We start from the raw sequence: 23,408 nt of genomic DNA, 5'->3' as shown, positions 1-23,408 counted from the left end.
GGCAGCCTCCCTTTGGATGGACCTCTATTTACATTTCAACGCTGCCAACACTTGCTTCTATGTTTTCAAATGGACATCTTCTCCACCTTGACCCACAATTATATCACAATCGCAATATTTTGTAAAACAACACTAAGCTTTTGTTTTCCGCTTTTTGGAGCGCACAACACACCAAATGCCAGTTTAACAAAGATGGCTTCAAGTCAACTGTAGGCATGGAGTGGCTGGAACTTACTCTACTGATTTCCTCTTCCCTTTGTGAATGTGCAGCTAGAGGATGCTAAAGGAATGAAGGAAGAATGAGTAGGGAAAGAATAAACTTCTGATATTGGATATGGGATTCCTACACTGAAAACCTGAACTCCAGTGTTTGAGAAGAGACTTTCCAAATTTCTTCCACTTCTATCTAGAATTACAAGAGTTCACTTCAAAAAAAATCCAATTTTGTGATTTCCATGGTGTTCATGTTCATTAATAAAGTGAAATTTGGAAGATGCTTCCTACATAATGGATACCCCTTTTGGTTCTAGAGGGTTGTTGAGGTAAAATGTAGACAACAGCAAAAAAGGAAGACCTCAGGGTTGGGGATCACATTTTTTCAATATTTTTTCCTATTGCACAGACTGAGGGGGATGTGAGGGTTTCTGGGGTGAGGGAGGAGGTCATGCTGCAGAAGGCTTCGGCTTTGCTCATGAAGACCATGATCTGAAACTACCCTTGTCTATATCCAAGGTAGGAAAATGACAAGCTCAGAAGGTATCTACTTTGATCTTAAAGAATGTGCTGTTCTCAGACTTTCCCTTTCTCAACCCAAGATAGAGATCTTAAAGGGAATATGATGTTGACCCTTTTAACTAAGAGAGTCTCAGATGAAAATTACCTGGCTGTATTTCTTTACTCTAGTGAATGGAGAAACTACAGGTACAGCCTGGGACCTAGGTTTATAATAGACTGGGGTGCTCAGACTAGAGACTGGGCATACTGGAAGCTAATGCAAGTTAGGCCATAGGTGAAGGAAGTGTTAACAAAATGGATAAACTCAGTAGGTCACAAGAAACAAAAAAGAGACATGAATGTCGGGAAGAGATTTGAAGGAGGAGCCTGGAGTGACAAGGGGTAGAGAGAGATTAGAGGGAATGGCAGTAAGATTAAACAGAATGCTTTGTGTGTGTGTGTGTGTGTGTGTGTGTGTGTGTGTGTGTGTGTGTACCATTGTCACTGGAACAATTAATTTTTAAAAATTAAGCCAGAGAACACTAGCAGGTGGGATACTACTCTGTCCAACAAATAGGCATTTTTAATTATTTATACTTAACAATCATTTTGATCTGAGAAATGCGAGGGGTACTTGAGTTCTGCAGAGGCCTTTCTTCTTGCCTCACATGAGCCTTAGCTCAGGAGGGAGGGTGCCAGGTGTCCACTATCATACACAATGCCCACTGACTCGGTAGCCTCCAAGTTCTTTTCTCATAGATTCAAAGGGTGAAACTCACAGACCAGAGAGGATGAGTTTTAGAAAGAAGTTTATTATGAGGTGGGAACTGAAAATAGAGAAAACAGGGCTCCCATGTTGCAGGAGTAGGTACTCAGGAAAGAGGGGGCTGTCAGTCTGCTACACTGAAGGCTTTTATAAGACCGTTGGCAGAAATGAGGGTGAGACGCAGCAAGGGGGATGAGTCCTCCGAATTCAACAGTGTTAATTGTGACAAAGACTGCTCTGTTTCCCCTGGAAAATCTTGTCATCCTTCTCAAAAATTCATTTGGCCATATAAGTTAGACTTTGCTTTCTGGCTATGTCTTTCATTGACTGGCCTGTATGTCTATCAGTGTGTGTGCACATTGCTGTTTAATTTAAAAATAAGCGTTGAGGTCTAGAAGACACGACTTCCAAATTTCTTCTTTTTCCCACTGTTTTGGTGTTTAAAGTCCACATGATTTTGGTTATTATAATTTTCTTCTCTCCTTGCTTAGTCATTAAAGGGTCTACAAGTATAGCCACGATTAGTATTTCAATCCTTTCTTTTATCAACAAAATGCCACCATAAAATATTATTTGTTGTTAAAGACATTAACAATATACATTTGCATTGTGCAATGGAAACAGCCGCATACCTAGAATTTGTAATGTTAGAAATCTGGTTCTTAACTCTAACAAGTTATATCATCATCAGAAAGGTGTTTATAGTCTTTCAAAGCTTAAATCCTATCATTCTTACAGTGAAGGTATTAAAATGGACTATCCCACAAAATGTCCCAGTTCCAACATTTTATGTAAAGTATAAATTCTGGGAACTAGCCATGGCATGGTAAGGCTTAATCGCTTTCCTTACCTATTCTATCATTGCAAACAATTATGAAATTAGCCCCTATTCTATGGAAGCATATTATATGTATTCTTGTGGCAAAAATCCTTGCTTCTTGATTCCATACCTACGCCTTAATTGGTACTACCATTGGGACGCTAATGGAGTAGTTTAACAAGAAATTAAAGACAACTTGAACATGAGAGTACTGAGAGGTGTGAATCAGGTAAACAAGACAAATCACCAAGATTGCTTTAGTGCCAGAGATAGAAAGGTGAGGCCAATGAAGAAGGCATAATTGGAAGTGCAGCTCTGGGTCCTGGGATGCTGTAGGGAAAAAACGAGAGCTACCCACCTTTTGAGTTGTCTAGAAACCTAGATATACGAAAATCAGACAAAGGAATGAATTAATCTTGAAATGTTGGAAGGGAGAAAGGACATAATACTTTGAATTTGTCAAAGGTAATTAGCAGATGGCAGATGTGTATATTTCAAAAATGTGATCTTGGGCAGCGACTACTCACAGTACTTCAAAAGTTTCACAAACCCAGTGTTTCATTTTGGGAAGACGTAGACATGCAGAGCCAGAAGAGTGGCTGTGTCCTATTCCCAGTTCCTAGTAGTGTAAGACACAGCAGCCTTAGAAATCAAGAAGCCACTGACAAGATATCCTTAGGTGTGCAGTCCTCTGCTGGAGAACGGTTGTCTGACCCGGAGTTGTGCTTTTAGAGTAAAATGACTTTCTCTTTCTCAGTGGCTCAGTTGCCAGTGACTCTCTGACTAGATGTCCTGCCCAACTCCCCTCTCCTTGCTGGTCTGTCCTGGGATTGCCCAGGTCTGGAGCATGCTGGCGCTTACCACTGTGAGTTCCTAAGTGCATCAGCCATAAGTACTGAGTCCAGAAAAGTCGCTTCCTTGCCACCGTGCTCCATTTTCTCTGCTTGTCTTAGAATTACAAGGAGGTGCTTGGGAAATTCCAATTCTCATCTCTATTCCACGTGAAGAAAAACCGAAGCTAAAGCTTAGCTGGCTCTGATTAAAGGCTGTGTCTGGATAATGCCTCCAGGGTCATTATCCCGCTTGTTGGTAGGAATGCTGAACATGTTGTTGCCAAGCACAGCCCCGGGACCCCGGTCAGAGTCTCCTCAGTTTGTCAGTGACATCAGTGCTGATTTATGGGTTGTGAATTACCTCTCCTTCATCCTAGCTTTCTCCATCTGGCCTACAGATTTTGTCAGTTCTTTCTATGTTCTATGACACTTCCATTTCTTTAATTCAGTTGAAGGAATTATCTCCAGTTCAGGTTAGCCTTGAGATGAGGGTAGCATTGAAAGTCTCCGTAGAATATTATGTAAGTGTTGAGGCTTGGGAAACTATTTGCAGACTCTCAACACTCGACACTTCTCAAAATTTCTTCTAGTAAATTCTCTTCTAAATATACAGATTAATATTTTTATCCAACTCATATTTCCTTATAGATCCTCACACTTTATGAGACCAAATCTAGTGCCCAGCAATTCTATTTTTATACAGTTGAAACACCTTCATTTAGATATTAGATATGATATTTTTATTTATCATTTTCAAGGAATGTGTAAGACAGAAGATTGATACTAATTTTAAAACAAAATTTACAGATATACCTGGAAAGTCTGTACCTCCTTTTACATGGTTACTATAGGTCTACCAACACTTACTTTAATACAAACTCTCTTGAACATATTTATAATTTATTTACTTGCCAATTAATAATTCCTATGTGTTTATTATTTAATTGCTTACAATAAATACCCTGGAATCTTTATATGACACCAGTTTTGAAAAACAAGAATAGTACCTGATTTGGGAAATAGTAGCATTTCATGATGTTTTAAATGTGTATAATTTTGTAGTTTTGATTATTTGATCGTATTTGAGATACTTCTGAAATTTTCATTGACCATGTATGATTTTCATTATTCCTTGTGCATAGAAAATGCTCCATATACATATAGGCTATAATCATATATATGTTGTTTATGTGTTATCATGAAAATATAGTCCATTTTATTTTCTGTATTATTAAATTTCTTTTTCTGAGTTGTAAGGTATGCCCATTAGTTAGACTGTTTTAACATTTGGCCAATAAGTCAAGTTCTAAAATTTTCTGGCTGTCATTGAGTTCAAACCTATTTGGTTGAATTTGCCTTCTAAACAGTAAGCCTAATAGCTTAAAATACTATCTTCTCTGAGAGCTACTCCCCAGATCTTTCTAGAAGTAACTGTGCAACTCTGAACTTTTACCAAAAGGAAAGGTGGGCTGCACCTTTCCATGTTTCTGTGGCATGGCCGATTTGCCAGGATGAAAGCTACCAAGTGCATGGGACGTTTTCTCTGTTGAGGGGCATCGTGGAACTTTTCTTATGCATATATTTGTTTTAATTCTTGCTACTTACATTGAAATTGGTTATTTCAAATTTTCTCTACCAACTATGCAATTAGTTTAACTTCATAGAAGTGAGAAGTCACTATATGATCTAAATACGGTTTTGTATTTTTAAAGGTTTTTTTCTGACATTTATTGAGCATGTACTATTTACACTTACCCTCAATAAATATTTGTTTTCTTTTGTGTCATCAAAGAAATCTCGTAATTCACTTTTCTTCATTACAGAATTTCCTTTCCTAAGTTGTAGAGAGTATGCATTAGTTGCAGTTTCTTAATGTTTTTATGTATCAACTACATTATCAACATCTTGTTTATTAACTTGAGTCTGTATCCTACCTCTTTACGTAGTGGATTAGGCATACTCATAATTTGTCATTAATACTAGTGTTTTTAAACTAAAATGATAGTTTTTAGTGGGAACCAGAGTGGTTGCAATTACTGTAGTTTGACATACACACACAAACTCCGTGTGCAACCCTGAATTGAAAGTTTACAAAATAACAAGGGTAACATTGACTACAGGAAGAAGAACCCTTCCAGAATTTCCAATTAATGGCCCCTTTGGTCCTCTCTGGACCCACCCTGAAGTCCATCTTGCCAGTACCGAAAATGCCTCTATCCCCACTACTCTGGCCCCATTGGAAGCCCCCACAGGACTCCATCTCAGCCCCAGTAGTTACCCAGATCATATCCTCCTCTGCCACCGCAGTCATCTCTGCCATATGAGAACCTTCTGGTCCCCTCCTGGGTCATCTGTCTTAGGAGCCTTACCCCAGTTACAACGTTCATTTATCCAAGAGGAATTCATGTCCTCACATGTAGAACTGGGATACCTCCAGTCTCTAGTTCATTGCTGCCTACTTACCTCTGCCACCTCTGCCGACAAATCCGACCCAGCCATAGTTGCCTTACCCCGGTGCTTGCCAGTTTCCCTGTCTGTATACAAGTCTCTCATAGGCTGTCCAGTTTTCTAATTTGTCTCAATAATCCCAGTCTGCTTGAAATACTCAAGTTCAGTTGTAACTTTCTGACCTGGGCCTTGCACAAAGATGGTGTTGATGTCTGAATTATCCTGGTCAGAGTAATGACTTCATCTTCGATCCGTAGGGTCACCTAATAATATTATTGAGTCACCATGGTCACTTCTGCTCATGCTGGCTCTACCGTCTGAGACATCCCAATGGCCTCTGGGCCCATAGTCACCACTGCTTCACTTATCACCACATCCACCACCCCTGCCACAGCCCACAGCATCCTGCTGGCCTCCCTTATAGCCACCATGGCAACCTCCACTCTAGTCCTGATTGTCATAACCATCACTCAGGGAAGGCCATGGTTGCCTCCATCACTCCCTCCACCACCTCTACTGCTGCTGCTGTACTGGTTCTGTGGTCTGTAACCCTGAGGTGCGTTCTAGGAGCCTAGTTATTGTCCATAGCTTTATAGCTGTCTACCACAGCCAGACTGTTGTCATAGCCTCCCCTCTGGGACTGCCCATAGCTGTTGCTCTGAAAACTGCTACCATAACTTCTTGAGGTGCTTCTAGGAGCTGGCTGTTGGCCATAGCCAGGGTAAGAGGACTGCTGCCCGTAAGAAGATTGGGAATTTTGGCTGCTGACATAGCCTCCAGTAGAACCATATCCCTGAAGAGCTGACTGAGTGTCATAGCCTGTGCTTCGGATCTGTCCGTAAGAATATCCATAGCTGCTCTCCCTGTATACTGAAGTGTCCGCTGCTGGACAAAAGGTCGATGCTCTGTTGGGAGTAGCCCTACTCAGCCAAGAAGGATAGACCCTGTAGTTTTGAGTTGTTTGTTGGTGTAGTTGTTTGAAGCTATGTCCACACATGTGTGTGCAGGCTACCAAGCAACAGGATTCCAGGCGAACGAGAAGGAAAGCCTCAAGAATTGAGTAGAACTAGTTTTTAACATTTTAAAAATCTTTTATGGGGACTGGGGAAATGACTTGGTTAAAGTCTTGCCACATTAGCATAAGGCCCTGGGTTCGATCCCCAGCATCTTTGTAAAGAAGTGGGAAGCGATGGCTGTGGCTGTAACACCAGCACTGAGAGGAGGGAAAAGGGAAACCCTGGGACTTGCTGGGAGTCATTCCAGAACTCCAAGTTCAGTGAGAGATGCTTCCTTAACAAAAAGTAGGAGAGCAACTACAGGAAGAGACATAATGGCGACTGCTGGCTTCTGCACACATGTACAAGCACTGCTACCACACAAAGACACTTACATGCACACATACACACAAACACATGAACAAATTTTATTTTAACTGCTACCATAATATTCCTTTCTTAAGTAAATAGATAAGAATCATTTTTGTCTATTTGTACTCTTAAAACTCTTTCTATCCTTTAAAGTTTAGGTGTGTGTGTGTGTGTATGTGTGTGTGTGTGTGTGTGTGTATGTGTGTATTCACATTTATCCCAAAAGGTGGTGCCAAGTGAAAATAAAAAGACTGGATAAAATAGCATGACTCACAATCACAAATAAAACTCATACATTGGTTCCTAGGAAAAGACAAACTACACCTCAAACAACAATTAACTCCTTTATAATTATGCTGGCATGCATTAGTTTGTGTGACTAAATATAATCTAAACAATATTGGAAAATCAATTTAGATTTGAACCTGAATGTTACTTTATAAAAGCAGCAAACAAAAAAACATCTTAAAGCTAGAATTGAATGTTCCAAGCAATGCAGTGCCCCTCTAGAAATTTTCCAGATAAAAGAGATCTTGGTTTGGCCCCACACATTCACCTAGCATTCCTCTGGCGTTTTCATCACTTAATCTACGATGTTCTTGTTCAGCACATAAATTTTCCAACTGTTATTAAATTTGGGTTACTAGTTTCTCAGATTTGGTTTGAGATCTCCAAGGGGGAAAAATCCAGGACTTCAGCATTAGCTACCCAGTGCATAATGTCTGCTTTCAAAACAATGAACTGAGAAACATGACCCTATGCTTGGGAATTGAAACCTTGCCAGTTGCACTGAAGTGTTACATTCATTATGTCATACCACACACATCTGATAAGGGAAGACATAATGCCGTTGGATAGGTTCTTGTATACAAAAACTCTATAGGTCAAGTAGAGAGCTGTTTCTCATTTAATAACTGAACTATGCAGGTGCTAATTTGGACCATATGCAGGACAATGCAGAAATCCGCTACTCCACAGTAAAATGGTAGTTTGTACGATAGTTGATATTAAGGGAGTATTTTTGATTAATTAAGGTGCTTATGCGGTTAATTTAAGCCACACAATTCAATTGACGTAACTTTGTAAGAAAATGAGACTTATACAAAGCTGTCATAAGACTGATTCCCCCCTGTTCCTTTTCTTCACACACCCTGAGTTTTTCAAGCTCCCTGCAGACCAGTTCATCTGAGAGAAACATATTGGACACTGGAAAAGGCCAAATTAGAACTGAGGCAGCAATTGACTCCCTCATTAAATATGCCTGCCCTGGGATCTCCAACGTGGATCTGGCACAAGTAATACTGAGTGATTCGGGTTGTTAATATTTTTCATCTTCTTATGGGAACTAACGTTAAATAAAGGACCCCAGAGGTAACGTGCTAAGAACCATTTTTACAGTTTAATTGCAGATTTATACTAAGCAAGCAAGTACATCCTGCATGTTGAAGATTAAGTAAATCCATGGCAACTTTGATGGCAATTCTGTTTTAATGCTGTTAGAATCAAATCCTAGGAAAACGGTTTTAGACTCTGTCCCATCCAATGAGATTCGCATTTCACGCCATTTTACCATTTCAGTTGCTCAGACACTGCCCTGGACCGTTGTGGTTCGCCTTGGTCTCCTTTGTGAGGCTATGTTACTAAGTTGCTTTTATTTGCTTACAAATATTATCCAATACCTTCCTATAAAATACGATGGAAACTAAATCATTCTTTAGTCAGGGTAGCATGCAATGCATATGAAAACCAACTTGCCATTCTACTATAGACAGAGAAAGAAGTTGGAGCTCTTACAGTTTTAATTTTTATTAATAGCACATAACCATTAGGCTATAGTGCAGGGATAGTATGTGAATCAGTAGCCAATTTCAAGGAATGAGGATGTTTCCATAAAATATGAATATTGGATATGTTCTTGCTACTTCACCAAGAAGGTGAGCTTTGTTACTTCCTAACTTCTGACTGAACCCACTCTTGACAGCTCATCCCTTTACTGACAGAGCCATCAAATGAGGCTTACCTCTTTGGAGGCACCCATATTTACTGTTTTTGTTAATCTCAACAAAATACACTCTGTAAACATTAATCTCCTTAGAAAATAGTTTTGCATTTAAAATAAAACTCAAACCCCCTGCTGGATGATCAGGCCATCCCACTGTCTGACTCAGCCTGTCAATCAGCGTCCTTCTCCCTCCCTGATTCTGATCAAGAGGATCCTCTCTGGAAGGTTGGTCTCATATGAAACTATTACATCAGCTCGTCCGAACTCATCCAATCCCGTAGTCCTGGAATGTGCCCCTCCCTCCTTTCTGTTTATTAAAACCCCATATTTCACATTCCATATCAAACTCTGCTCTGCCACCCAGGATCTTCTCAACTTTGGAACTCCTGAAGCTATTTATCGTAGTATCCAAGCATTTTATACCTCAAACGAGGTTTGCAAACAATCTGTTTTAATTTCCTCGTTTCATAAGTAAGAAAACCGAGACATATGGAAGATCATATTGCTAGCTAATTATCAAAGAAAGCTCTACAGAGGAGGGAATTTACACTAAGATGGGAGTTACTGTTGTAAACTCTGGAGCTCTTGTATCCATCACTTAGGGAGGCATGCAAAAGAAAAAGATTTTTTAAAAAATAATTTCAATATATCATCTTGATGAAATTAACAAAATGGAACTCAGTGACCATTTTAATCCTCTATCCAGAACCTAAAACATTGGATCCCATCACTTGGAAAATTACACCAAAATTTTATCATAATAGTACTTATAACTATCCCCTCCTTGAAAAACTGTTTTGTTCGAAATTGTCACCGACCGTAAAAATCTCTGATGTTTCTGGCTTACCACCACACTCTGGAAATACAGCAGCTGAGGTCTGCAAGCCACACAATGGAGAACATTCTTTGGAATCTTCTTTGTTTGATCACCGCTGAACAACACGCAAGCTTTGTATTTTTTCACCTGAATAAATACAGCCCTGCATTTCACCCTTTGAGGTCAGTACATACATCTCACAGGACAGGCATTCTTGGGCTCTTTGCCTGCCAATTCTAATAAAAAGAGAAATCTCAGCCTTCATGCCACCTTGCCGAGAGTGCAGTGCTCTGGGCTCTTTTTTTTTTTTTCCTGTTCTTCAAGGCTTACTTCCAGTCACTGCTAGTTTTATATACAATAATGTTCTCGTACTAGAAAAGAACTGTATGTATCTATATTCAGCTCGATGATTTGATTACAAGCACAGTTTCAGAGCAGATCATCTGCCAAACCTTCTTTGCATTTTGTCATTGTATATAGTAAGAGGTGTGTGAGAGAGTTGCCAGGGCTTGAATTCTGTTGTGAGTTCCGTTGTTTTCAAAATGTAGTGCTGTTAAACGGATGCCTTTAAGAGTGCCAGGCTGAAGCCCACATTCAAATGTCTAACTTTCAGATAAAGTCACAGATTTGCTTCTCTTAAAATGTCAGTTGAATAGAGGTTTCTGGGACTGGGGTTTTAGTTTGGCTGCAGTTTTTGTGGGTAGTGTTATCAGTCCAAATAGCTTAACTTCATCTCTTCCCCCTGCCATGTGCATGTGTTTGTTTGTGTGCATGTATGCACACTCATAAGCTTATATGTATTATACATAATCTAAGGTATGTATAGAATGACTATTTGTTGTTTTATCAAACAATCTTGATATTATTTTTCCATTGTTTCTCCTTCTTCTGTTTTGACCTCCCTCCTTCCTTTTTAGCTAGAGCCTCCTCCATGTTACTTTTTCTCACTTTATATCACCACATCCTTCTTTTTCTCTCCTACTGGCCCCATGATACCTTTATACTTTGTTGGTTTTTGCAATTGCTGCTTATTATATAATCATATCTAAGGATTTGGGGCAGGAACCATGGACGAGAAAGAACATGTGGCTTTGTCTTCCTGGATCTGGGTTGCTTCGCACTGCATAGTCTTCTCTAGCTTCATTCATTTATTTGAATATTCCATGATTTCATTTTTCTATCCTACTGCTGTATAGTATTCATTGTGCACATGTGCCGCATTTTCTTTATTGGTTCATCTGTTGGAGGGCGTTTAGATGGTTTCCTTTTCCAGCAGTTGTGAGTGAATGAACATGGCTGAGCAACTATCTGTGAAGTAATATATTGGTCAGGGTAGTTCAAGTCACTCCCAAGACAATATAGATTTTTAATAAAGTCATTAACTGCCTCTCAGTGTTGAGCATTGGTCCCTATTGCTGAAGACACAAAACACTTAGGATGCAGGACTTGTGTAATTCAAGTTGAATCTGCCCTGAAAGCCTCCTTCCTGCAGTCTAGCGTCTATGGCTCCAGAAGAGACTGTGTGAACTCTCAGAGGAGGGAAACAACGATACCAGCTTACCCAGCTGCAACACCCATGAACCACAAAAATTGAAAGCATGACAAGACATGTGTAAAGGTGAAATAGGTGGCACTTGTATGTCTGTGGCAAACAATAGCTGTCTGATTAAATTTAAGTACTACTCAACGGGAGGGAAACTATGCCAGATCCTGGAAACGTAGCCAGTCTCCTGGGACTAGTGTTTTCATGGGCTTTAGGAAAGTCTCCACTGCCAACGTTTTGCTAGATGATCACAGCTCCTCACTGTACTATAAATCTTGTGTTAATATCTACATGTGTGTTTAACTGCCACTCCTTGACAAAGAAACATCTTTGTACAGCACATGAAGATCATCCCCAAAAGTGGGACATAAAGCAGAGATCAACAGGTAGTAGGGAGCCTATTTCCAGAAGGCAGATCTTCACCCGGCATCTATGGCTCAGGGACTATCACATAGGAAGAAAAAGTGGAAAGATTGGAAGAGGCCAGATACGGAAGCCTGCTAAGAAAGTCTCTCCTAGAAATGGCTGCATAAGGGAGTACAGGAAAATGGTGGCATCAGTAGACATGTCAGTGTGGATGGGGCTAAATGTGTGGTTCCCACAGCTCAACAAAGAATTTCAGAGAATTACTGACTGCTGGGAGGAGAGTTAGCCTCTCCCACGGATGCACCTTCTTATCAACCGTCCAGTATAGAGCCTTAACAAAATATACACATAAGCAGGAAAAATGGACTTAGCAAATTATATATATGTAAATATACATATATGTATGTATATGTAAAATAATAGTCAAGAAAAAGAGACTACTTGATAATCAGAGGTCATGAGAGGAGTTAGACAGGTGATAGTTGGGAAGAACTTAAAGGAGGAAAATAGGGGTAAGTGATTTAAATCTATTTCAGTTAAAATCATTTGTAAAATGTCAATTATAGACAACATCATGGTTACTATTAAATATGTCATACCAATTACAGCATGGAATGTGGAATTGTTTGTTTTGAACATGTCCTGAATTTGATACAATGAGAAACCATTATGGTGGAACTGTATAGAACAAAAACAGTATAAATTAGAGAATCATAAGCAGAAAATGGAATTTTTATTTACATATTTTATAAATGGTCTCCATAGTAAGACTAATTTTTAGAGTCAGGAATTATTATCTTACCCTTCCTAGTGAAGCTTTGTAGGTTGATCTTCTTGCAGGATGGAGCAGCCTGTTAGAGTTTTGTCAACAAATCTATAATAATCTGTAATGTTTTGAAATGTCTTCTGATGGCAGCATTAAAATAAACTAAGTATGCTTGAAACCCAAGGTATATATATATATATATATATATATATATATATGCACAGATGATTTACATATTTGAGTAAATTGAGTAACATTTCCATAAAGATTCATGCCTCATCTTTTGTTTGTGAAAATTTTAATGTTTGAGCTAAGAATATACTACTATGTATGGTTCTAGATATGCTAAAAATCTATTGTATTCTTTTTTTAATCCGAAAAGATATTGGTATAGTTTTCAAGTAGGTCTCCTATTTACCTATGCTGAAAATTTCTTTTTGTTTTGTTTTTAAGGGCCTAGCTTCTTCCTTCTTGTTCTAGGGATAGCTTTCTCACACATAACTCAGTGAATGGTGTATCCAGTATCTACAGCAGATACCTCTGCAACCCAGACAGGACAAAGTCAGGTTCTATCTCACCCCCCATTTCCAAAATGCAAACCTGGCTCAACTAGATGTGAGCTTCTGTGTAGAGAATGCTTGAATTATTTCTTACTCCAATATTCCCAAATCAACTTCTCGTGGTATAACTCTAATTGAATGCATTAGGAATCAACCAAGACTAACGAAATATAGTCTATTGTATAATAAATTGTGGATCTTAGCTTTATTATCTTAAAATACTGCAAAATAAAACCATTAATAAAGCCCTCATATATGTACAACTTTAAAATCGGAAGAATTTAATTCATGGTGTCCTAAATACATTATTTTCTGCTAAATCACTTGTTTCGGAATACATGAAGAGGTGCTGTATTTATAAAAATTACGTCTAGTCTTTCCATATTATGTGTCAGATACACACCTATGAGAAGTGGTACGGGGAGTGAAAATGCCAACTGAGAAACAGGAATGTAAGATCACTGGAAATGCGGAGAATCTGCACACGTCATCATTTTGTCTCTGTGTGGAATCTCTTCCTACCAACAATTACCTTTTGAGTTCTGGATTCTAGATTTGTAGAAAATAAAACAACAGACCCCAAGGGACGAGAGTAATGACTAAAACAAAGATCTTTCTATGGAACTTACTTCCTATCTAAGGAAATAGGTGACCAATACATGGATAAAAATAAAGTTGATAGTTTTATGTGATAAACAAGAAAGAGAGCAAATGCATGGTATCCAGTAAAATTGAAGAGAAACTTAAAAGGAAAATTATGGAAGTCTTCTCTGAGGATGTGACTCTTGGAGTGAGTTCATAGTATCAAGACCAGTGGGAAGAAAATGGTGTAAGTGTGCTAGGAAGAAATAGTGTGAAGACCTTGAAGGAAAAAGGAACACAATGTGTGTGGAGAATATTAAAGGCCATTGTATATGGACCATGGTGAGCACTGGGAAGAACAGTATAAGATGAACTTAGGGCAGAGGCCAGAGACTTTATGAAAAGATAAGCAGTTTGGATTATATTATACTGCAATGGAAAAAGTGCAGTGCAATTAAGTTTATTTGAAACATTTAAAGGTTTGGTAGTTTATACATGCTTTAATTCAAGTTAAATCCTTTAAAAAGTTATTTATTAAAGGGTTGATGCATAGTTATCAAAAATAATCTATTTCAAGTAACTCAGAATAAAATGTTCTAGTTAGATGAGTCTTAAATTAGAGTCAATTCTTTGTAGGATGGTATCGGTTCAGTTTCTTTTTTGCTATGACTAAGTACATGACATCAAAAAAATCACAGGGAGGAGTTGTTCATTCTGTTTACAGTTTTAGCCATGTGAGACCGTGGTGGAATAGAGCTGTGCACATCATGGCAGCCAGAAGAAAACAGCAACGACCTGAGGACTAGATAGAACCTTCCACAGTAGGACCCTGGGATTCACTCTTCCAACTGGGTCCCATTTCCTAAAGATATTAGGAATCTCCCTCAGACAACTATTGCCACCAGTAACAAATGAAACACCCACCACATGAACATAGAGATACATTTCATGGACACTTCCATCAGACAAGCCTAAGGTGTGGAGGTCTTCACCAAAGCAGCTGTTCTAGTACAGTCATCCTTTTGGTGTCTTTTTAAGCCTACTCCTGTGACTTTGGTTTATCATCTCACTCTTTCTAATTCATATCAATGGGTGTAAGAATCACTAATACCTTCATCTCCAAAGGAAAATGCACAAAATAAAGAAATGAAGCAACAGCAACAAAATTAAAATTAGCAAAGTAGTAAAGGAAGGGATGAAGGGTCAACCACTAACTCCTGGCCTTTGAAACTTGGTGTTCTGGGATTCCAAAATTCAGACTAATCTTCAACTGTGGGCAATGGATACCACACATAGTATTCATGAGTGATAGACTTGGACTCCAACACAAGCTATGAGTGATGATAATAATTATTGGGTGATCAATTACAATAAAAATAGTCAAGGCAAAATTTATGGTTCCTACCCAGCTTTCACCTTGACCATCTAATTTCATGTGAAATAGCATGGCATAGGATAATCTATTCCAAGATATGTTTATTAAAAATGATATGTAAAACAATTTAAGATTATATAAGAACAATTTTTTACTTTGACACATACATACTAATTTTAATGGCTATTAAATAATCCATACATATTTTTAAGTAAGCCACTAAGAGATCATAGATAACTTTGTTCATGAGAAGTCCAAGCCATATGCTTAAATTGAAAAAGTACCTGATTTGCTATTAAGAAATTCCAGTTTGTAACTGAATAGTGAAAGATTAAAGAATGATACCACAGATTTACCACAAAATTAAAATGCAAAACACATTAATCCTTGAGATATACTTTCTTATCAAATGCAATGAAATATAAATTGCACAATTATATTATAAAAGTTAAGTGAGATAATTCATTTATGAGCTGACATAAGCATCTAACCTATAAAAAGTACTACTAGGTGCTACCTCTACTTTCGGCCCTAGTGGCCTACTGTGTTGGTTCCAGGATTACACCGCTAGAATCCAGCTCAGTGTCTAGGACTTAGTGCACATCTACTGCATTTGAATTTGTTAACAAGTTAATAATTTAATTTGGCTCTTATCCATTTGTGTTGAGGAGAGTAAACATTTCTAGGTGTCTCTTATATACTAAGCACTATTTTAGGTTGCACAATCATTGTCTTTAAAGAATTTTACCTGTGCTACAAAATATTTCCATCATAGATAAATGTTAGTAATGCTTTAACAGGTTATTTGCACATGGAAAACTAGCATGTGTTTAATATTTCTGGCAGAGTTTTTCCAAGCGCCTATAAGGGTTTTGATATCAGAGAAGTTGCTGAACAGACTTCTCAAGCTCTGAGCACTATTCATTGTTACAGTAAGAACACGGCTCCTTAATTCTGTAACAGACATGCCCTGTGGCTATGTCATTATTCCAGAATGTAATTAAATATTTTTTAAAATAGTCTTTTACTCTATGTTCCTGAAAGGATCTTGCTTTGGTTTACTGGACAAGGTGGATTTTTTATTAAGTCATAGTGGCCTGCTGGTATCTTGCTCAGGATTGCTTCATTGCTGCCTCAGCAGACACCATGCTACCTACTGCTGCCCTGCCAGACTGCACAGGTGCCTGTCACGTGACAGTTCCCTCCCAAATGCAGAAATCATGGGGATGATTGCAAAAGGAGGCTACAAGATTCTTCTCGTGGCAAACAAGTAAATGAGAGACAGTTTTCCTCTTTACACTTAGAGAGTTCCAATAAATATTGGTAGCTAATCAAGTTCACAAGAGCAAGTTGAGAAATGGCCACTGTGCTAGATTTGACACAGTTCCTCCGCTCTGTTAACTAGTAATTTTAGCTAAGTCAAATTCCTTTTGCTGAAATGTTGAGAAGCTCACTGGCTTCCCAAACACATTATTTTCAAAATGCAATTGACTGTTATATTTTGGGAACTCATATATTCTTAACTTTAGACCCCAAGTTTATATTGTCTAATAATGATCCTAATATACCACTGAACTGTAGTTCTGGATACAGTCTAAACTTAGTGTTGACTCTCCAGTCTCCTGGCCATTCGTGTGGAGAAGGGTGACTGCAGTGAGCTTCGGTGAGAGAGGCAGTGTCTGTACCGAACTTGTGTTTCTATCCCGGAAGTAACCAAGAATCACTGAAACCAGAGAAATGACTTATCAGACCTTACTAATAGAGACGTCTTTGGTCCAGCTTAGACAGGCCAGACTGGAGGGCATGAGAAGCAGAAAATGCCACATTCATGCAGGTGAGATTGCGAGAGTGTGAAGATGTCTACTTGACAGATAAACGAGAATTAAAAAGAAAGGAAACCATTGCAAACACAGTAAAAGAGTTGAGAAAATGGAAAGATAAAGGGACTTCGTCTCCGGATGCCAAGGTGCACTCCATATAGTGAGGTTGTTAAATGCCTAGGATACAAAAACAGAAAACCCATTTGGTACTATGTGAGCCTGGAAATTTGCATGGGCCTCTCTTCATTAGACGTCAATAATGGTATTTTTCTGACAGAGTGTTTTGTGAACATTGAGTTAGCTTTACTGTGTCTGGCATGTAATAAATATTTATAAGCCTTAGTAATTACCCTTGTTTTCCTTTGATCTGATAATACCTGTGGTGTTAATATCATCAGCGGGATAGTGTGGCTCTGTGAACTAGTGTAGAGATAAGGAAGGGAGTGTTGAAAGCTGAAGAAGATATCACTAAATACCAGGAGCCAACGCTCAGCAAGAGGATGGTCTCAGAGCTCTAGAACAGTGGTTCTCAACATGTGGGTTGTGACCACTTTAGCAAACCTCTGTCTCCAAAGATATTTGCATTATGATTTATAACAGTAGCAAAATTGCAGTTATGAAATAGCAACCGAAATAATTTTATGTTTAGTGGGTCACCATGACATGTGAGGAACTGTCTTAAAGGGTCACAGCATTAGGAAGATTGAGAATCACTGGTCTAGAGAGACTCCAGCTTGGGGAGAAGGTGAAGATTGACTTCTAAGGGCCAGTGCACTTAGCAGAGACCAACATGGGAATGCATACATGAGGCAAAGTTTCATTTCACAAACATGTAGAAAAGACAGCAAGATAGGTAAGGCATAATCAGAGACGTTTTTTTTCAAAATTATTTCTTATGAAATAGCCAGGAGAGGTCAAAGCAAAGAAAACTGTAAGGAAAATGATAACTATTCCATATTAATGGTTTGCTAATAGAAAATCAGATCCATGTCAGACAGTTGCATGCCTTAGACTCAGAATCATGAAAGCTTATTAAACTATGGCTGATGTCACATGTCACCTCAAATGTAGGACCAAGTGGCGTTCACATTCATAGTATTGAACAGTGTTCTGCTTTGCCTTCCATGCTTAAAACAAAAGGTGTAAATGCATGGGCTCTTGCAAGAACAGTGGTGTGTGCGAATTGAGAACATATAAGCAGTAAAGCAGGGTGAATAATCCTTGATCTATGTGAGAAGAGAAGACACATGATAAATAAGGAGAGAACCAATTTCTCATAGCTCAGCCCTTGTGAAAATAGACAGGAACTTTTTTTTTTTTTTTACTAAAAGCATCAGAGTCCTAACATTCAGTCATCAGGCACCTACCATCAAGCCAGTCTAGTCAGCTTACTGCCTTTTAAAAGGGCATTTGAATATGTCACTTCTATTTTTCCTGGTCAGAAGTATTTTAAAGTGATATCCAGAAATAATGAACTCATGGTCCACTCACTCATGACGAGTTTAGACAGAAGGTGTAGTAAGAGTTACCTCTATATTTATGACACATTTTAAGTATGCTTTTTAGCATAACCATGCAAAACCTTCATCTAGCATTGTTGGCAGGTTTTCAAACCTCTTGTACATATCTTCCCCCTCCCCCCTTGTTTGTAGGCACACAGTGTTTTCCTGTGTCAGGTTAAGGGGAGTTCCCTATTGATTCAAAGCAGGCTCATAAAACAAAATGTGTGCTTCTACTTTTTATAGGCAAACGACACGGAGTGATTATAAACAATGGACATGCCAAGGTGATACTACTAATCAACTTGTTTAAACAAATCCGCAGCTCTATGCCAAATATCTGCCATCTTGTGAGAGAACAGTTTATGTTCTTTCTATGTGGCCAGATTTTATTCCCTGGAGATTTGATGGTATGAGGCAGGAATTCTATTTGTGTGTGGTTAGGAATGATATTAAGGCCTGGACATTCTGCCAGAATGTGTCTTTCCAAACAGGTGGGAAATGAGGTGGGGTGGAAAAACCTCTACAGTGATGCAGAGAGAGGCATAAATAGATTTATTTTTATTATACTATTTCAAAATTTTTCTAAAGCATTTTTCATCTGTCCAAATAATTAGTAAGTTCTCATATCGCTTTACAGAATAGGAGAAATTTCAGGATCTACAATGATTCTTCGAAAACTCCTTGTATATATTTTGTAACGCCGTATTGGTTTATCTAGGGTGTTTTATTTGTATAAAAGTAATTTATTACTTAAATGAATTTACAGTGTGAAAATTTCTCTCAGGAATGTTTAGGAAGTAAAAACTCTCTGCTTTTTATGCATGTCTGGCCTGATTCTTAAGTAGAGAGGAGAAAATACATTACAGAATGCCTAAAAGGTTGGCATAGAGGCATACTAATTTGCATGTCTGTAGTAGAAATTAGGTCATTCTTTAAAACTTTGTCAGATAAGACTCTGCACATGTTTTTTTTTTGTTTATCTCTGTAAAATTGTTGCTTCTTGAGCAAATTCTGGAATCATATTGAATATATTTCCTGGCCTTTTCCTCTCATATCATATAATGTTTAAAAAATGGTTGGGGGGGCTGCAAATGGTATACATTTTAAAATTCAGGCATATCGATATTCATAAAGTTTGCTTATATTAGTCATTTCAATCTAGTTAATTACCAACAAGATTTAAAATCTTGTGTCATGTTAAAAAGCAAATCTCAGTCAAACACAAAACCCTGCCAACCAAGTCTTCATTTTTGATTCATGGAGTATTTCTGTCGTAGACTTGGAGACGGTGACACAATGCAAGAGAAAGCACTCGGTCCTCAGGGAAGATGCTGTGCAAACCCGTCTTTCGCAGTGAGGTCAGCATCCAGATCTCCATACATTCTGCTGGTCTCTGTCCTACTCAAGTCTTTTCAGCCTTTAGCCTTCATGATACTGACTTAGAGAGACTGGAGAGCGTTTGCCCACCCTTTCCCATCGTGTCTGTCTTATAGAGAAGACAGTGAGATCTGGCCAATGTGGGTGCCACAGTACTGAAAGCTTTTCTTGGTCTTGACCCTGCTAATACTGGCTTTCTGTAGCTGAACCCTCTGTAACCTCAGATAAAGTCTCGGTATAAAAAGGACAACGAAAGGAATGATTTAGTTTTCCATGTGTATCTACTTAAAAATGATGAAATGGTAGGACGGCCATTAGAGTTCTGAAGTCACAGTGATAATCAACTTATTTACTAAATTGATGTGGATTCCTTTCTCTATGTTGTGAATATCATTGGTTAATAAAGGAATTGCTTTGGGCCTATAGCAAGCTATAGGGTAACAGAGCTAAGCAGGAAAAACTAAACTGAATACTGGGAGAAAGAAGGCTGGAGTCAGAGAGAAATCATGTAGCTCCCCCAGAGGCAGACACTGATTAGAATCTTGTCGGTAAGCCACAGCCATGTGGTGATACACAGATTACAAGAAATGGGTTAAAGTAAGAAGTTTGAGTTAGCCAATACGAAATTAGAGCTAATGGGCCAAGCAGTGTTTTAAATAATATAGTTTAAATAACATAGTGGTTATTTTGGTTCTGGGCAGCCTCCTACACTAAATATTAGAATCTATCTTGATCTATTTTTTTTTGTCACTAAACAAGCTACCTGAAACTGGATAGTATAGAAAGGAGAGATACTTTCTGAGTTCATCCCACTATATATGGAAAGTTCAATCACTTGTGAGTGTACACAATGCCAGCATCTAACAAGTAAATAAAAGTTTGCTTTAAACTGAGAAAGAAATTATTCGCAAGAAAGGAAGTGTTGCATGCATTAAGAAAAATGAAGTTTGATATAGTGTGAACCTGGAGGAAGTGGGACTACAGAGATAGACGCGCCTGAGTTTGCACCTAGAGTCTGTGTGGCTTACAATAAGACTTGAGAGGCAGCCGAGAGTGATTCTTCTGGTGAGGGAAGTACCAGGGAACACACAGACGACGATGACGACAAGTGAAAGGGGAAGAAGTTCAGTGAACCCAAGTAGGGCGCTCTGCGGATCCTCAGGGCCTGTCTGCTGACAAGAGAAAGGCAAGGGTGGCGGTGGACCCTCAGGAAGGGGAAGACATTCTGAAGGAGCTACCATGGGAAGCAAAGCGTTACCTGCCGTATTAAAGGAATGCAAAGTTAAGTGGGAAAGCTCTTTGTAATCAGCGCTTACAGAGATGATGTAAGTCACACACGAGGAGCCTCATACTTCATTCATCTCTGAAAGGAAGACACGCTGCTGTACAATTCATTTTGCAGGCAAGTTCCCCATAGATTTAATAGATAATGGGCTTAATGACATGTCAGCATTACTGTGGAAGATGTTCTAGCATTCCTGAAATTGCAAAACAGCACTCCTTCAAGCCTGCAATTACAATAGCATGAATGAACTTTGGTTGCCGCAGCTCTCGAGTGTTCTACCAGCTCTGAGTATTTTAGAGTGAACACTATCTTCAGATGAAGCAAGAGTTTTTCAGGTTTCAGTCTATTCTAGTTTACTCTTTTTCATAAAATATTCATTTAATGCTTTTGTACTATGAGGGTTGTCAGTCAAGAAGAATGAAATCTACAGAATTAATGGTCATTTTACTTGTTTAGATGTGGTGGTGAAACTGGATATGGCTCAGTTTTTCTGTGGATAAAGCCAGGCTATTGCCTTTCAGCTTTACTGCAGGGTCAAGTAGAAACTGATGATGACATTCTACTCAAGAATGGGCAGGCCTTGGAGACAAATATTAGTAGGTTTGCTTCATAATGAAGAAAGAAACACAAACTGCTTTTTGTGTGTCCTGTCAACTGCTTTAGATAAAGTAATAATAATTGCAGAAATAAAGAGACCCCAACATTTATGATTGAATAAAGAGCTGAACAAAGGCAGAATAATCAGACAAACCTTGGATAAATAAAAGTTTGAATCTAACCTGAGCTATAGGAAATCATGAATTAAAAAGTTAATGCTTTAAAAACAGTATTGGAGGCTAGAAAGATGGCTCAGCTGTTAAAAGTACCTTCTGTTCTTGCCCAGAATCTGGATTCAGTTCCCAACACTCTCATCCCTACTCAAAACTGTCTGTGACTCCAATTCCAGGGTTTCTAACATTCACAGGCCTCTGCACACACATGGTGCCCTTTCATACTCAGGCACACAAATATACACATTAACTCAATCAACAATCTTTGAAAAGTTTTAAAATTGAACACACACACACACACACACACACACATCCAAGAGTTGATTATTACCCACAAGTACCCACTGAGCAACTGCAGAAGGATACTATGTCTTTTTGAGTTACTAGCAGAGTCTCATCCTCATCACACAGCTTTCAACCTTGCATGGCTGTCTTTGATAAGAACCCAGTGAAACTTGGGGCAGGCGACATACAGTAAGTCTGTTGAACTAACCCATGAAGTGTTGCGCATGCTTGTGCTGACAACCTAGTATCCAACAGTCTATCTTCTGACCAAATCTAACTTTAAAGGAAGCTGGGGATTGAATTACTCATGTGCCCAGGAAAAGGGGTTTGGAAATCCTCTGTTCCATAACCAGTAATGTATTTATTGACTTCTGAACAAGAAGTATGGCAACAGCAGATAGATCCCACAAATAGATCTCCTAACAAAGCTGGCCTCTGTCCAGCCCACATTGCCACAAACTGCTTGTGAATACTTACCGATTTCTTTCTAGTTAGTTTTTATTTGAGTACATTTTTAAATTAACAAACTTCACTAGCCAGATATCTAACACGTGGAGGCTGTTAACCGTAATCAGAATCTGCCTTCTCAATGCCCCTCGAGTAGATGGCAGTTCCGAATACAGCTGGGTAACCTGGAAATCTCTCGTGGTTAATACAAGACACAAAGCTTCGTCTCCACATAACTGGAAAAATAATAAATGCATTTTGATCCAAAGACATGAATGAGAATATCATTAGGGGAGCAGAATTTTTCACATTTTATTATTATTTTGCTACTGCTGGGATATTATTTATATAATTGGTAAAAATCTCTGGTTTCATAAGCAAGAAGGCAGAGTTCTCCAGTGTGTTTAAGTGCTTATGTTAAGATATGGTAATGTAGTATATGACTGGGAAGGAATGTCCATAATCCAGTCTTTATTTTCATCATGATTATAATTTGATTTCAGAATGTGGGCTCTCATGAGCAATTACAGCCAGATACATTCTTTAAAAAAATCATCATCATTGTTACCCTGGGTTATTCTGTGGTCGGCACTGTGTCTTAAGCAAGTATTGTTTATTTTTCTCATATTTAAGAGTTAGAGTTATGTGAACATATCTTAAAACATCTAAAATTTAATTAAAATGTAAGATGTTTCCCAAACCCCTGTATTGTGTAAGGATTAAATGAAAATATCATTTATATTAATCTTGAGCTCAACTTCAAAGTTTCAAAGAATAAAAGTTTTCTGTTTTGCTTTTGTTTTAAATCAAATACAAGATATTTTTGAAAGGAAACACGATTTTGAATCATATTTGAAACTTTTACTTTTTTCTCACTGACTAAGTTTCCTATATACAAATATGAAAACTCTTAAAAGCCATGGACATTAACACCTGAAATTACAGCATATACAGAGAACATTA

The 23,408-nt window shown here is 38.4% G+C and overlaps 1 protein-coding gene across 1 annotated transcript in view; it reads left to right on the top strand.

Moving 5' to 3' along the window:
- The window catches only part of Cfap299 (cilia and flagella associated protein 299), a 538,871-nt gene that overhangs the window by 285,441 nt on the left and 230,022 nt on the right, over positions 1-23,408 (top strand). The window lies entirely within an intron of this gene.

This window comes from Myodes glareolus, chromosome 8, assembly GCF_982192425.1.
Source record: "Myodes glareolus chromosome 8, mMyoGla1.1, whole genome shotgun sequence".
Taxonomy (NCBI): Eukaryota; Metazoa; Chordata; class Mammalia; order Rodentia; family Cricetidae; genus Myodes; species Myodes glareolus.
The sequence above is the reverse complement of the archived record's forward strand: the minus strand, read 5'-3'. Positions and strand labels throughout refer to the sequence as shown.